Source organism: Erinaceus europaeus, chromosome 5 (assembly GCF_950295315.1).
Source record: "Erinaceus europaeus chromosome 5, mEriEur2.1, whole genome shotgun sequence".
NCBI lineage: Eukaryota > Metazoa > Chordata > Mammalia > Eulipotyphla > Erinaceidae > Erinaceus > Erinaceus europaeus.
The window spans coordinates 131,940,236-131,953,197 of record NC_080166.1 but is presented as its reverse complement, the minus strand read 5'-3'; the positions used below and the strand labels follow the sequence as shown (position 1 = coordinate 131,953,197).

Sequence of the window (12,962 nt, the reverse complement as noted above, 5' to 3'; positions counted from 1 at the left end):
TATTATTGTTGTTGTTATTGGATAGGACAGAGAGAAATGGAGAGAGGAGGGGGAGACAGAGAAGGGGAGAGAAAGACAGACACCTGCAAACCTGCTTCAGTGCCTATGAAGTGACTCCCCTGCAGGTGGGGAGCCCGGGGCTTGAACCACGAAGTGATATTTCAAAGTTAACCCAACTGCCAAATAATATAATTATGCAGTAACTATCTATTGCCTTCTTAAACCCTAAGACAGCAGGAACCTCCTGCTTCCTCTATAGAGCCTACATTTCCCCCAATCCTGGAACCTCTAGGGTGGGGCTCACTTTCCTGCATGCTTCTCTCAATTCATACCAAATGATATTGCATCCGCTGATCTCAACCTAATCAACACAAGGAGTATCACCTCAGCATGCTTCACTTTAGACAGTGTCCAGAGACCTCAGGCATGGAATACCAACCCTTCAGCCTCATTACTCGGGTGAGAACTTTCCTTTCATAGGATTCTCTAATTCCATTCCAGGTGTTTCACTTCCTAACAAAGTCCCAAAACTTAGATATAGACCAGGTCCCGTGAGATAGAGCATATGTTCACATGTATCCATAAATTAGGGCAAAATATATACCTGAAAGCAAAAGTACACAATAGTCTGCAGTGAGTCAGTATGAAGTTCCTAATGAAATAGTATCTAATTAGACTTAGATACCCTCCTCACCTACTTCCTATTACACTTCTCTCACTCACTCCAAAGCTAACCTTATTAAAGCAAGGACTGCAAAAGCTGAATAAGGCCAAGAGACTGGCATACTTTAACAATGACTCTTTAGTCACTATCAGGCCACCCCGCCAGCTGGGGGCCTGGTCAGGGAGTTCTGAGATCCCCAAACAGACATGATGGCCCTACCTAGACCTCAAATAAATCCCTCTCTCCTAACAGTCTGGAGAACTCTCAGAAGGCTAGAAATGGACCTACCCTATGACCCTGCAATTCCCCTCCTGGGGATATATCCTAAGGAACCTAACACATCCATCCAAAAAGATCTGTGTACACATATGTTCTTGGCAGCACAATTTGTAATAGCCAAAACCTGGAAGCAACCCAGGTGTCCAACAACAGATGAGTGGTTGAGCAAGTTGTGGTCTATATACACAATGGAATACTACTCAGCTGTAAAAAATGGTGACTTCACCGTTTTCAGCCGATCTTGGATGGACCTTGAAAAAATCATGTTGAGTGAAATAAGTCAGAAACAGAAGGATGAATATGGGATGATCTCACTCTCAGGCCGAAGTTGAAAAACAAGATTAGAAAAGAAAACACAAGTTGAACCTGAACTGGAGTTGGCGTATTGCACCAAAGTAAAAGACTCTGGGGTGGGTGGGTGGATGGGGAGAATACAGGTCCATGAAAGATGATGAGTGACATAGTGGGGGTTGTATTGTTAAATGGGAATCTGGGGAATGTTATGCATATACAAGCTATTGTATTTACTGTTGAATGTAAAGCATTAATTCCCCAATAAAGAAATAAATTATTAAAAAAAAATCCCTCTCTCCATTGTTGCAGGTCATCTCTATCAGGAACAACAATACAACAGACCCCTTTGTGGGCCTCCATAGGACCTTGCCCTTAATTTGGATCAACAATGGTAGAGAATGTTCCATCCTCCAAAGGGAGGCTGGACAACATTCTCTAGGCTACAACTGAGGAAGACGGGTCCTGATATTGAGGCAGCTTGGACTGTTCACTCGTGACCACAGAATGTGAGCTCAGATCTACAGGGATGCAGAGGTCACATAGGCTCCTAAGCTGAATATGGGCCCCCAGATCACATCAAATCGATGGGGTTTATAGTCAACAATATTTATACCCTTCTCCCATATTAGGGAGCTACTCTCTTCCCTGATTCAGCTTTCTGGTCCTTTTCCCAGCCATGACATCATCTCCCCAGACAATAACCTGGATCCACCTGCATATCAGATTTCAGGCTCAGGGAAAAACAAACAAACAAAAACTAGTATAGCCACAGGCCCTTTGGAATATAACTAAAATATGCCTGCTAGCTATCTATAAAATGGAGGACCCCCCCCCCCCCAACTCTTCATCTTCACTACTCCAGCCTTTAGGTCCATGACTGGTCAACAATTTTTTTGGCTTTAAATGTTAACTCTCTTTTCAGCCACCAGGTTGTAGATGCTACCATGATGCCAACCAGACTTCCCTGGACAGATGACCCCACCAATGTGTCCTGAAGCACCACTTCCCCAGAGCCCTTCCCCACTAGGGAAAGAGAGAGGCAGGCTGGGAGTATGGATCAACCTGTCAATGCCCATGTTCAGCAGGGAAGCAATTACACAAGCCAGACCTTCCACCTTCTGCACCCCACAATGACCTTGGGTCCATACTCCCAGAGAGATAAAGAATAGGAAAGCTGGAAGTCGGGCGGTGACTCAGAGGGTTAAGCGCAGGAGGCACAAAGTGCAAGGACCCCACTTAAGGATCCCGCTTCGAGTCCCCGGCTCCCCACCTGCAGAGGAGTCGCTTCACAAGCGGTGAAGCAGGTCTGCAGGTGTCTGTCTTTCTCTCCCCCTCTCTGTCTTCCCCTCCTCTCTCCATTTCTCTCTGTCTTATCCAACAATGATGACATCAAGAACAACAACAATAACTACAACAATAAAATAAGGGCAACAAAAGGGAAAATAAATAAATATTAAAAAAAAAAAGAATAGGAAAACTATCAGGGGAGGGGTTGGGATATGGAGTTCTGGTGGTGGGAATTGTGTGGAGTTGTACCCCTCATCCTATGGTTTTGTCACTTTCCTTTGTATAAATTAAAAAAAAGAAACTCAAGTCTTTAAAAATTGTGAAAATACGCAACAGAAAATAAATTTATTATAACATTTTAAAAAACATTTTATTTATTTATTTATGAGAAAGATAGGAAGAGAGAAAGAATCAGACATCACTCTGATACATGTGCTGCCGGGGATTGAACTCAGGACCTCATGCTTGAATCCAGTCCTTTATCCAGTGTGCTTCGTCCCAGACCACTATTATAATTTTTTTTTTTTTTTTGCCTCCAGGATTATCATAGTGCCTGCATTACGAATCCACTGCTCCTGGAGGCTATTTTTGCCCTTTTTGCTTATCATTATTGTTGCTATTATTATTGTTATTGCTGTTGGACAGGACAGAGAGAACTTGAGGAAGGGAAGACAGAGACGGGGACAGAAAGACAGACACCTGCAGACCTGTTCACAGCCTGTGAGTCGACCCCCCTGCAGGTGGGGAGCCAGAGGCTCGAACCGGGATTCTTATGCCAGTCCTTGTGGTTTGTGTAATGTGTGCTTAACCCGCTGCCCTACCGCCCGGCCCCCTACTATAACTTTATTTTAATATAGAGAAACTTTTTAAAATTGTCTTTGTTTATTTATTGGATAGAGACAGTCAGAAATTGATAGGGATGGGTGAGACAGAGAAGAAGAGAGACAGAGAGACACCTGCAGCCCTGCTTCACCACTCGCAAAGATTTCCCCCTGCAGGTGGGGAGTGGGGGTTGGTGCCTAGAACCTGAGCTCTTGCTCATTGTGAAAGGTGCACCACCACCTGGTTCTCAATTATAACTTTTTAAATCTTCATTTCACACTTTACTTTCTTGAATCAAATGTGGCCCCAAACAAATTTTCCAGTGTGTCTTTAAAGAACACACACACACTCCCCCCCCCCCCACCCCCTTAAGTTCAGAAACTCCTTGAATCTGGTTTAGGTCATCAACTCATACATCTGAGCACCAAGTGTTTTTCCTTTCTTTTCTCTTTTTAAATTTTTATTTATGTATGTGTTACTGGATAGAGACAGAGTGAAAATGAGAGGGAAAGGGAGATAGAGAGGAAGAGAGACAGAGAGACACCTGCAGCCCTGCTTCATCACTCGTGAAGCTCTCCCCCTGCAGGTGGGGACCGGGGGCTTGAGCCTGGGTCCTTGAGCACTGTAAGGTGCACCATTGCCTGGCCTCCACAGGATGATTTTTAAATTTTTTTATTATTTATTTTAAAAAGGAGGCATTAACAAACCGTAGGATAAGAGGGGTACAACTCCACACAATTCCCACCACCAGATCTCCACATCTGAGCCCCTCCCCTGATAGCTTTCCTTTTTTAAAATTTTTTATTTATAAAAAGGAAAACATTGACAAAACCATAGGATAAGAGAAGTACAGCTTTGCACAATTCCTACCACCAGAACTCTGTATCCCATCCCCTCCCCTGATAGCTTTCCTATCTGGGAGTATGGACCCAAGGTCATTGTGGGATGCAGAAAGTGGAAGGTCTGGCTTTTGTAATTGCTTCCCCACTGAACATGGGTGTTGACAGGTCGATCCATACTCCCAGTCTGCCTCTCTCTTTCCCTAGTGAGGCAGGGTTCTGGGGAATCGGAGCTCCAGGACACATTGGTGGGGTCATCTGTCCAGGGAAGTCTGGTTGGCATCATGCTAGCATCTGGAACCTGGTGGCTGAAATGCTCTTTTTTTTATGTCCTGGGATTTACACAGATTTGGGGGCAGTGGAGATAGGCAAGAACGTTTATTCTTGTTAGGTTCATGCCATTTTTTCTGCTACCTAAACTCTTTAACCAGCTCCTGGTCTTCTAGAAAAATTTCTTATGTGAAGTAATGTTTATGGGCTTCATACTATTGGCTGGGGCGTTTCTCTCCTCATTTCAAATATATAACATACTCAGGGATTTAGATTAGGACCACCAAACTTTTTCTTAAAAGGCCTGACAGCAAATGCTGGAGGGGTGAGAGTTATGGACATTCACCACTCAACTCTGGCTGAGCCCCATGAATGAAGCCAGAAGCAATGTGTACTCAGGGATGTTCCAATAAAGCTTTATTTACAAAATCCTCTACAGCTCAGAGGCTATAATTTCCTAGCCTCTGACTTCTTTAGCCATGGGATCCCTTCTCGCAGGGAAGGCAGGCTGTTCTATAGACACAGATCAAAGCAGAGTTGCTGTTACCATGTGGAAGCCTCAGGGTTCAGGGTTCAAGTCCCTGCTCCCCATCTGCAAGGGGATCACTTCAAAAGGAATGAAGCAAGTCTGCAGGTGGTCCTTCCTTCCTTCCTTCCTTCCTTCCTTCCTTCCTTCCTTTCTCCCTTTCTTTCCTTTCTCTCTCTCTTTCGTCCTTTTAGCAGAGCATTAATCAGCACTGGTTTATGGTGGTGAGAGAGACAGAACCTGGGACTTTGGAGCCTCAGGTATGAGTCTCTTTACATAACCATTATGCTATCTATCCTCACCTTCTTTCCCTATCTCTCCTCCGTCTCTCAATGTCTCTCAGTGCTATCAAATAGAAATTAAAAAAAAAAAAATGAATGGCCCAAGAGTGGTGGATTCATAGTACTGGCACTGATTCCCAGCAATATAACCTTGGTGGCAAAAAAAAGAAAGATAAAGTTATCCACGGAGCTCCCTGTCTCTTCCTGGAGCCGATAAAGCAAGTATCTTTCAGCAAGGGAAGGAGGAGAGAGTGTCACAAAAAACGGGAGAGAGTTCACAATAAAGAGAGCATGTAGGGTCTGAGGGACCAAGATGGGGGAGGGGGGATGGCATTCAAGGAGATGCAGAAAGGGACGGGATTTCCACAGTCCACACACAGAGGGAGTTCCAGGACAAACCAACCCCCTAGAGGGGAGAACGGAGTCAGAGAACAGCAAGGCATCTGCCTCAGACTCAAGGGTCCCAGGGGGCACAGGGCACAGAATACAGGGTACAGAGAGGCCTGCCGTCGGGCACTCCCAGAATTTGAGGACAAGCTCAGAAAAAGATCAGCCTCTGCAATAAAAGACAGTAAACACCGTGTTTAATACATTCCGGCCATCACCGCCCCGAGAGTCATTCCAGTTAGGAGAAGACACTGGCTGATGACACTAAATTGAGAATGATGTTCAGTCTAGAAAAAAAAAAAATCGTGAAATTGAAACAGCCAGGCAGCCACTGAGGGACACTTATAATAGGTGAGACTGACAAGGTAGACACAAGGGGTGGGGTGTTTTCTTATCTTTTTAAAAAATTTTTTATTACCTTTATTTATTTATTGGAGAGAGACAGTCAGAAATCGAGAGGAAGGGTGAGACAGAGAGGGAAAGAGACAGAGAGACACCTGCAACCCTGCTTCACCACTCGCAAAGCTTTCCCCCTGCAGGTGGGGAGGGATGGGGTGTTTTCTTTTTTTTTCTTTTTTTTGGGGGGTGGGTGGGGCGTTTTCTAATGATATAAATATATATATATATATTAAATCATCCTTTTGAGGGGGAAAAACAAAAGGGAATTCATAGGAACTTCCATGTTAATAGAACTAAGCTCCCATCACCGCCTCCCCCAACTTTTTTTTCTTCTTCACAGGTGGGAGGAAATTTGCTCCGCATTCTAGCACTCCAGGAACTTCCTTGGCAAAGATTTGGCCTTTGGAACTTTCCCGTTTGGGAGCTCAGTGGCTCTCTGCTTCCATCTGTGTGTTTTCTTCTGAGTACTAAGGGTCTCACTCCCTGAACCTCTCTTCAGCCTCCGAGCAGTGACACTTAGCCTGACCCTTGGCCTGACAGTGAGGAGGAAAGAGAAACAGCAGGAGAAGGCCAGCTTGCACTGGTCTGGGGGAACGCAAAAGAGCTGGTGTTATGAGCATCACCACAGAGGCATCTGTCAGCTCCCCACATCAGAAACCTCTATCTGACCTCGGGGCCAGTGGGAATTTGAGAAAACCTGCAGCTGAGAGACATGAACAATGACTACTCTTAAATCAGACCGGGGCTTTGCCGTCAGCTGGCGGCAGGCAGATGAGTTATGACTGGATCAGGCAGACAGAACATCCCCGCTCAGAAAGTCAGCCCTGATCGGTGAAGGCCCAGGGACAATAGAAGCAATAATGATGGGTGTGATTTATTGATTTCATAAACTAGCTGAGAAAAAAAAAACAAAAAACCAAAAATAGAAACAAACGGAAAATAGTAGGATAGTAAGAATGAAATGCAAGAACCCCCGTTTGGTATAATCTGTCTCGTCACCAGGGTTATTACTGGAGCTCTGTGCCTGCAGTTTTTCTCTGCTCTGAGGGGAACTCTTTTTATTTATTCCTTTCTGATAGAAGGTGAGTGAGAGAATGAGAACCAGTGAGGTTGAGGTCGAAAGGGAGACAGTGCACTAAAGAAAAAGACTCTGGGGTGGAGGGGAGGGCTCAGGTCCCGGAACATGATGGTGGAGGTGGAGGAGGACCTAGTGGGGCCTGAACCGTTATGTGGAAAACTGAGGCATGTTTACACATGAACAAACTATTGTATTTTACCGCTGATTGTAAACCATTAATCCTCCAATAAAGAAAGTTTTTAAAAAGGAGAGAGACAGAGGAAAGGACAGACACCATACTTCTTGCTCCACTGTTCCTAGAAACCAAGTACTCACAGGACACGGTGCACAGGCCTTTTTCCCAAGAGTGCTATCTCCCAGTCTCTGCATTTGGTATAATTTTTAACTTATCTGAGTAGAAAAAAAAAATGGATCTGAACTTTCTAGCCACAAGCGTTGATCGGAAAATGAACGATAGTAAGTGAACTGATCATTTGAAACTAGTGTTGCCAACTTCTAGGATAAACATCCCTGGGGGAAAATAAAAATCAACCCACATGAATGGCTAATTTCACTCATTTTATCAAAATCCTTGGATTTGGGGAATTTTGATTGTTTTTATTTTTTACTATCTTTATTTATTAGTTAGAGATGGCCAGAAATTTGAGAGGGAAGGTGGATACAGAGAAGGAAACAGAAAGAGGCCTGCAGCCCTGATTCACCGCCTGTGAACCTTACCCCCCACTCGACCGGCAGAACCTGGTCCTTGACATTGTAACACTTAACCAGGCACACTACTGTAGGATGCGGTAGCGCTTGGGGGGAACCCCCACTGAAAGATGGGCGCCTGAGTGGCACGACCAATCCTATCAGTCTCTTTCTCTACTAAGAGGCGGAGCAAGTAAGGACATGGATTATCTGCCCCGCCTATCAGCCTCCCTGCCTCACAGTAGCCCACTCCCTTATTATCTACATAATCATTGGTTTGCCTGAAAGTCCCTTCCCTACATCCCCACCCATTCCATTCCTTTGATCATATCCGATCTATCTTCTCTCTGCCAGCAGGACCCCCCTCTGGCTGCTGGTTACTGATAACCTTGCTTCCTCATTCCTTTAACCATTAAACCTTTTGCTCAACAATTACTGGAAAAGTCCTGACCCTCCCCAGACCCTTTGCCTCCCTACCCTATACGGTACACATTCGTCACTTCCTCCTGCGATCCCTTATACACCCTCCTTTGCCGTTCAATATACGGACTGATCATGAAGCATTTCCCCAGGTCAGCTCTTTCTGCGGCACTAGCGCCGGGTAGTGAGTCAGTCCCGCGGGCTCACTCCTACTGCCCCGGAACATTCTTCTGGACCCCGGCATCTGGTGCACAACAGAGCACGTAAGCCAGGAGTCTGTGCCCGGGAAGAGGCCTCTCCACAAAGAGTCCGACAACACTACCACACAGATTTTGTTCTCATTCCATGAATGAAGCCAGTTGTTATTTAGTGTAAGGACCAGCAGAAGTGAGCATGTGAGCCAGTCCTGAGGAATCAGTAAATCCCAGAAGCAAACTAAGTCTTTTTATCTTTTTTTTTTTTTTAAATAAATTTAAAGTAAAACAGATAGTGGGTTGTTTGTTGTTGTTTTGCTTGTTTGTTTACCAGCACACTGCTCCGGTCTGACCTATGGTGGACTTAGGAGCCTCAGGCATGAAAGTCTTTTTTTTTTTTTTAATATTTATTTTATTTATTTATTCCCTTTTGTTGCCCTTGTTGTTTTATTGTTGTAGTTATTATTGTTGTTGTCGTTGTTGAATAGGACAGAGAGAAATGGAGAGAGGAGGGGAAGACAGAGAGGAGGAGAGAAAGATAGACACCTGCAGACCTGCTTCACCGCCTGTGAAGTGACTCCCCTGCAGGTGGGGAGCCGGGGTTCGAACCGGGATCCTTAGGCCGGTCCTTGTGCTTTGCGCCACCTGCGCTTAACCCGCTGCGCTACAGCCCGACTCCCAGGCATGAAAGTCTTTTGCAGAACCATATGTTGTCTCCCCAGCACCCAAACAGATACATCTTAAAGAAAAATAATAAAGATTAAGGCTTTTTTTTTTTTAAAGCAACAACTGGTGATAGTTTTCACCCCCTGAATATCCCAGAAATCCAAGAGAAAAGACTAACTCTGCAACTCTTCCTTCCATAATGAGAAAAAGAAAAGAGGTTTTATTTGCCTCTGTTAACGAGACCCCATCCCAACAAAGGCAGAAATTCTGGGGTGATGTGTACAAGGTCTCGCGGCATCACATATGGAATCAGGGCAACAGAGGGCAGCCTGGTGGCCAAGGACACATGTTATCAAGAGGAAACACAGCGGGAGGTAACACGTGCCAAAGGTCCCAGGTCGGAAGCACCAACTCAACGTCTGTAGGAGTTAAGTGGAGTTTGGAAAGTGACCGCATCAGCCTCAGAGCTGAAGCAGGGCTACCTGGGAACACTGGTTTTGAAAAGGAAGACAAGGAGAACCCAAGGGAGACATCAGCCATCGCCCTTCTAGAAACGCAGAGAAAAAAAACAGTGAGCAGTAAAGGAGGCGAGGGAAGCCGGCATAATGGTTATGCAAAGAGACTGTCATGCCCCAGGCTCCGAAGTTGTAGGTTCAATCCTCCTCCCCCACTGCCCACAATAAACCAGAGCTGAGCAGTGCCCCAATATAAAAAAAAAAAAAAAAAAAAAAAAAAAAAATCGGAGGGGGCCTGGGTGGTGATGGACTTTGCAGACTGCACACAATGCAATGTGCATGGACCTGGGTTCAAACCCCAGGTCCCCACATGCAGGTGAAAAATCTTTGTGAGTGGTGAAGCAGTGTTGCCAGTGTCTCTCTGTCTCTCCATCTCTCCCTGTCTATTACCCACCCCCAACCCCCATCTCTCTGGATTTCTGGCTGTCTCTATTCAACAAATGAATAAGATAATACAAAAATAAAATTTTTTTAAAAGAAGTCAAGGTTTGTTATAGGTGAAATGAAAGCAAAACAATGGAGAATCAAATGGGACAAAATAGGGAGAGCCTACTATTAACATGCACTTGAAAAGATCACAGCAACCATGCATTCATTCCCCCGCTAAGAAAAAGAAAGAAAGAAAAAAAGAAAGAAAGAAAAGAAGGAAGGAAGAAAACAGAGGGTGGGGTAGGAAGTTTATTTCATTCTACAAACAAAAAAGACCCGGCGAACGTTGCAGCAAGTTTCACACACTGATAGGGAAAAATAAATAAATAAAAAGTAAATCAGTAGAAGGGCCGGGTGGTGGTGCACCCGGTTGAGTGCACATGTTACAGTGCACATGTTACAATGCACAAGGATCCGGGTTCAAGCCCCCAGGCCCCGACTGCAGGGAGGAAGCTTTGTGAGTGGTGAAGTAGTCTGCAGGTATCACGCTGTCTCTCTCTCTCTGTCTTCCCCTCCCCTCTTGATTTCTAGCTGGCTCTATCCAACAAATAAATAAAGATAATAAAAAAATACTAAAAAAAGAGATTAAAACAAAAGCCAATTAGTGGAAGTCAGAGCTACTCATCCCATATTATAGGGGGGTCTCTCGTTCCCATACAAACCAAATCACTGATGTAAAAAGTCATGAAGAACTCAAGAGGCAAAGAAGTAATGTAAGAGACACCGGACCTACTGGAAACAAAAAAATAATAAAGCAGCGACCCTCCAAAGTCTGCAAGGGAGGATTTTTTTATTACATGGTGGCTTAAAATCAGACAGGACATTTGCACAAATATCTTTCCAAACTTGCAGAAGAGAAGTTCCTGAAATCAGATCTCTCCTGGGCCTTTAAGAGATTTTATTACAGCCTCTTAAAGGCTCCGTACAGGCTGGGGGAAGTTGTCTGAAAAGTCTTATTAAATTCTATTTATTTATTTATTTGAAACAGAAAAATTGAGAGGGGAAAGGGGGAATAGAGAGGAAAAGAGACAGAGAGACACTTGCAGCACTGCTTCACCACTTGCAAAACTTTCCCCCTGCAAGTGGGGACCAGGGACTTGAACCTAGGTCCTAGCGCACTATAATGTGTGCACTTAACCAGGTTGTGCCACTGGCCCGACCTCAAATTGATTGAACTGATATATAGCTCATGCTTTCTCTCCATCTGTCTTCTCTCATACCATGTCTTTCTTTCATATTAGAATCTCTGAGCCTGCAAAGAGTCCCCTCATTGCCTTTCTTTTCAAATTTCTATGTTTTCTTTTTTTGATATGACAGAGAAATTGATAAAGGAGGGAGGAGAAAGGGAGACACCTGCAGACCTGCTTCACCGATCATGAAACTCCCCCTCGTGCTCGTAGGAACTGAACCTGGGTCCTCGTGCATGGGGTCAAGTTGGTTCAACCAGGGTCACCGCCACCTCGCCAGATTTCCCTTCATTCTAGGACCTAGTTCTCCCCGGCACTCGCTCTAATATTCCTGACATCCATATGACCAAGACCATGCACTTCTTGTACAAAATCCTCTCATGACCAACAGGCAGTGAGCAAGTGAGAAGTCTGGTTCCCAACACTATTCTGCTCACACAGTCTTGGGCCAGGTCAGAAGACAGCTGGCAAATGCTAGAAGAAGAAGAAGAAGAAGACAGCTCATCTCAGCCCTACAGGGATGCAGAGGTTACACAGGCTGAATATGGACCCCAGATCAAATCGATGGGGTTAACAGTTAACGACATTTATATACTTTTCCCATATTTGGGAGCTACCCTCTTCCCTGACCCAGCTTTCTAGTCCTATTTCCAACTCTGATATCAACAGAAAATATTCTGCCGCTGACCAAAAGAATGAAGGGGGGGGGGGGCTGCAGTATAGCTCACCGGAATAGTGCGCTCTGATTTGAACCTGGTCCCCACTGCACTGAAAAAGCTTCAGTCCTGTGCCATGTGCGCTTAACCCACGTGCACAACCGGCAGACCCCCAAATCCTATACTTTCTATAAGCAGTAATGGGAAGAGCTAAAATTAATCAATCGAATTTTGAAGAGCGCCCTATTACCATGATTTCTCTCTGGATAAAGAGAGAAGACAGGCTGGGTGGTGGTGCACCTAGTTGAGCGCACATGTTGCAACGCATAAGGACCCAGGTTCAAGCCTCCGATCCCCACCTGCAGAGCCAAAGCTCCACAGAGGTGAAGCAGGGCTGCGGGTGTCTCTCTATTTCTCTCCCTCTGTATCTCCCGTTTCCCCCAGTTTCTGGCTGTCTCTATCCAACAAGTACATAAAGAATAATAAAACAATTTCTAAAAAGAGACAGAAGAAAGGAACATTTAAGGACTGGAGAGACAGCTCACTGCATTAGCGCACAGGGTTTGTTTTCTTGAAGCCCCTGAGGCCGCGGCATCAATGCTTGGCACTGCCACAAGCCAGAGCTGAGCAGTGCTCCAGTCTCCATCCTACAAATAAATACAAAAAAGAGGAACGGCATGTAGGATTCACATAGAGTCTCCTGAGTCAAAACAGCTTCTGTTTTGACGGATTCTTTTTTATTATTATTATTTTTTAATATTTATTTATTTATTCCCTTTTGTTGTCCTTGTTGTTTCATTGTTGTAGTTATTACTGATGTCGTTGTTGTTGGATAGGACAGAGAGAAATGGAAAGAGGAGGAAAAGACAGAGAGGGAGAGAGAAAGACACCTGCAGACCTGCTTCCCCGCCTGTGAAGCGACTCCCCTGCAGGTGGGGAGCCGGGGGCTGGAACCGAGATCCTTACGCCGGTGCTTGTGCTTTGCACCACCTGCGCTTAACCCACTGTGCTACTGCCTGACTCCCTTGATGGATCCTAAAGCATCGTCCAAGTGCCTGTGTTTGTAGAAGTCACACAGTCAC

The 12,962-nt window shown here is 45.0% G+C and overlaps 1 protein-coding gene across 3 annotated transcripts in view; it reads right to left on the bottom strand.

Moving 5' to 3' along the window:
• LOC103128931 (basic immunoglobulin-like variable motif-containing protein) overlaps window positions 1-12,962 on the bottom strand; it is a 90,706-nt gene that overhangs the window by 52,154 nt on the left and 25,590 nt on the right. The gene's annotated exons all lie outside the window — the stretch shown is intronic.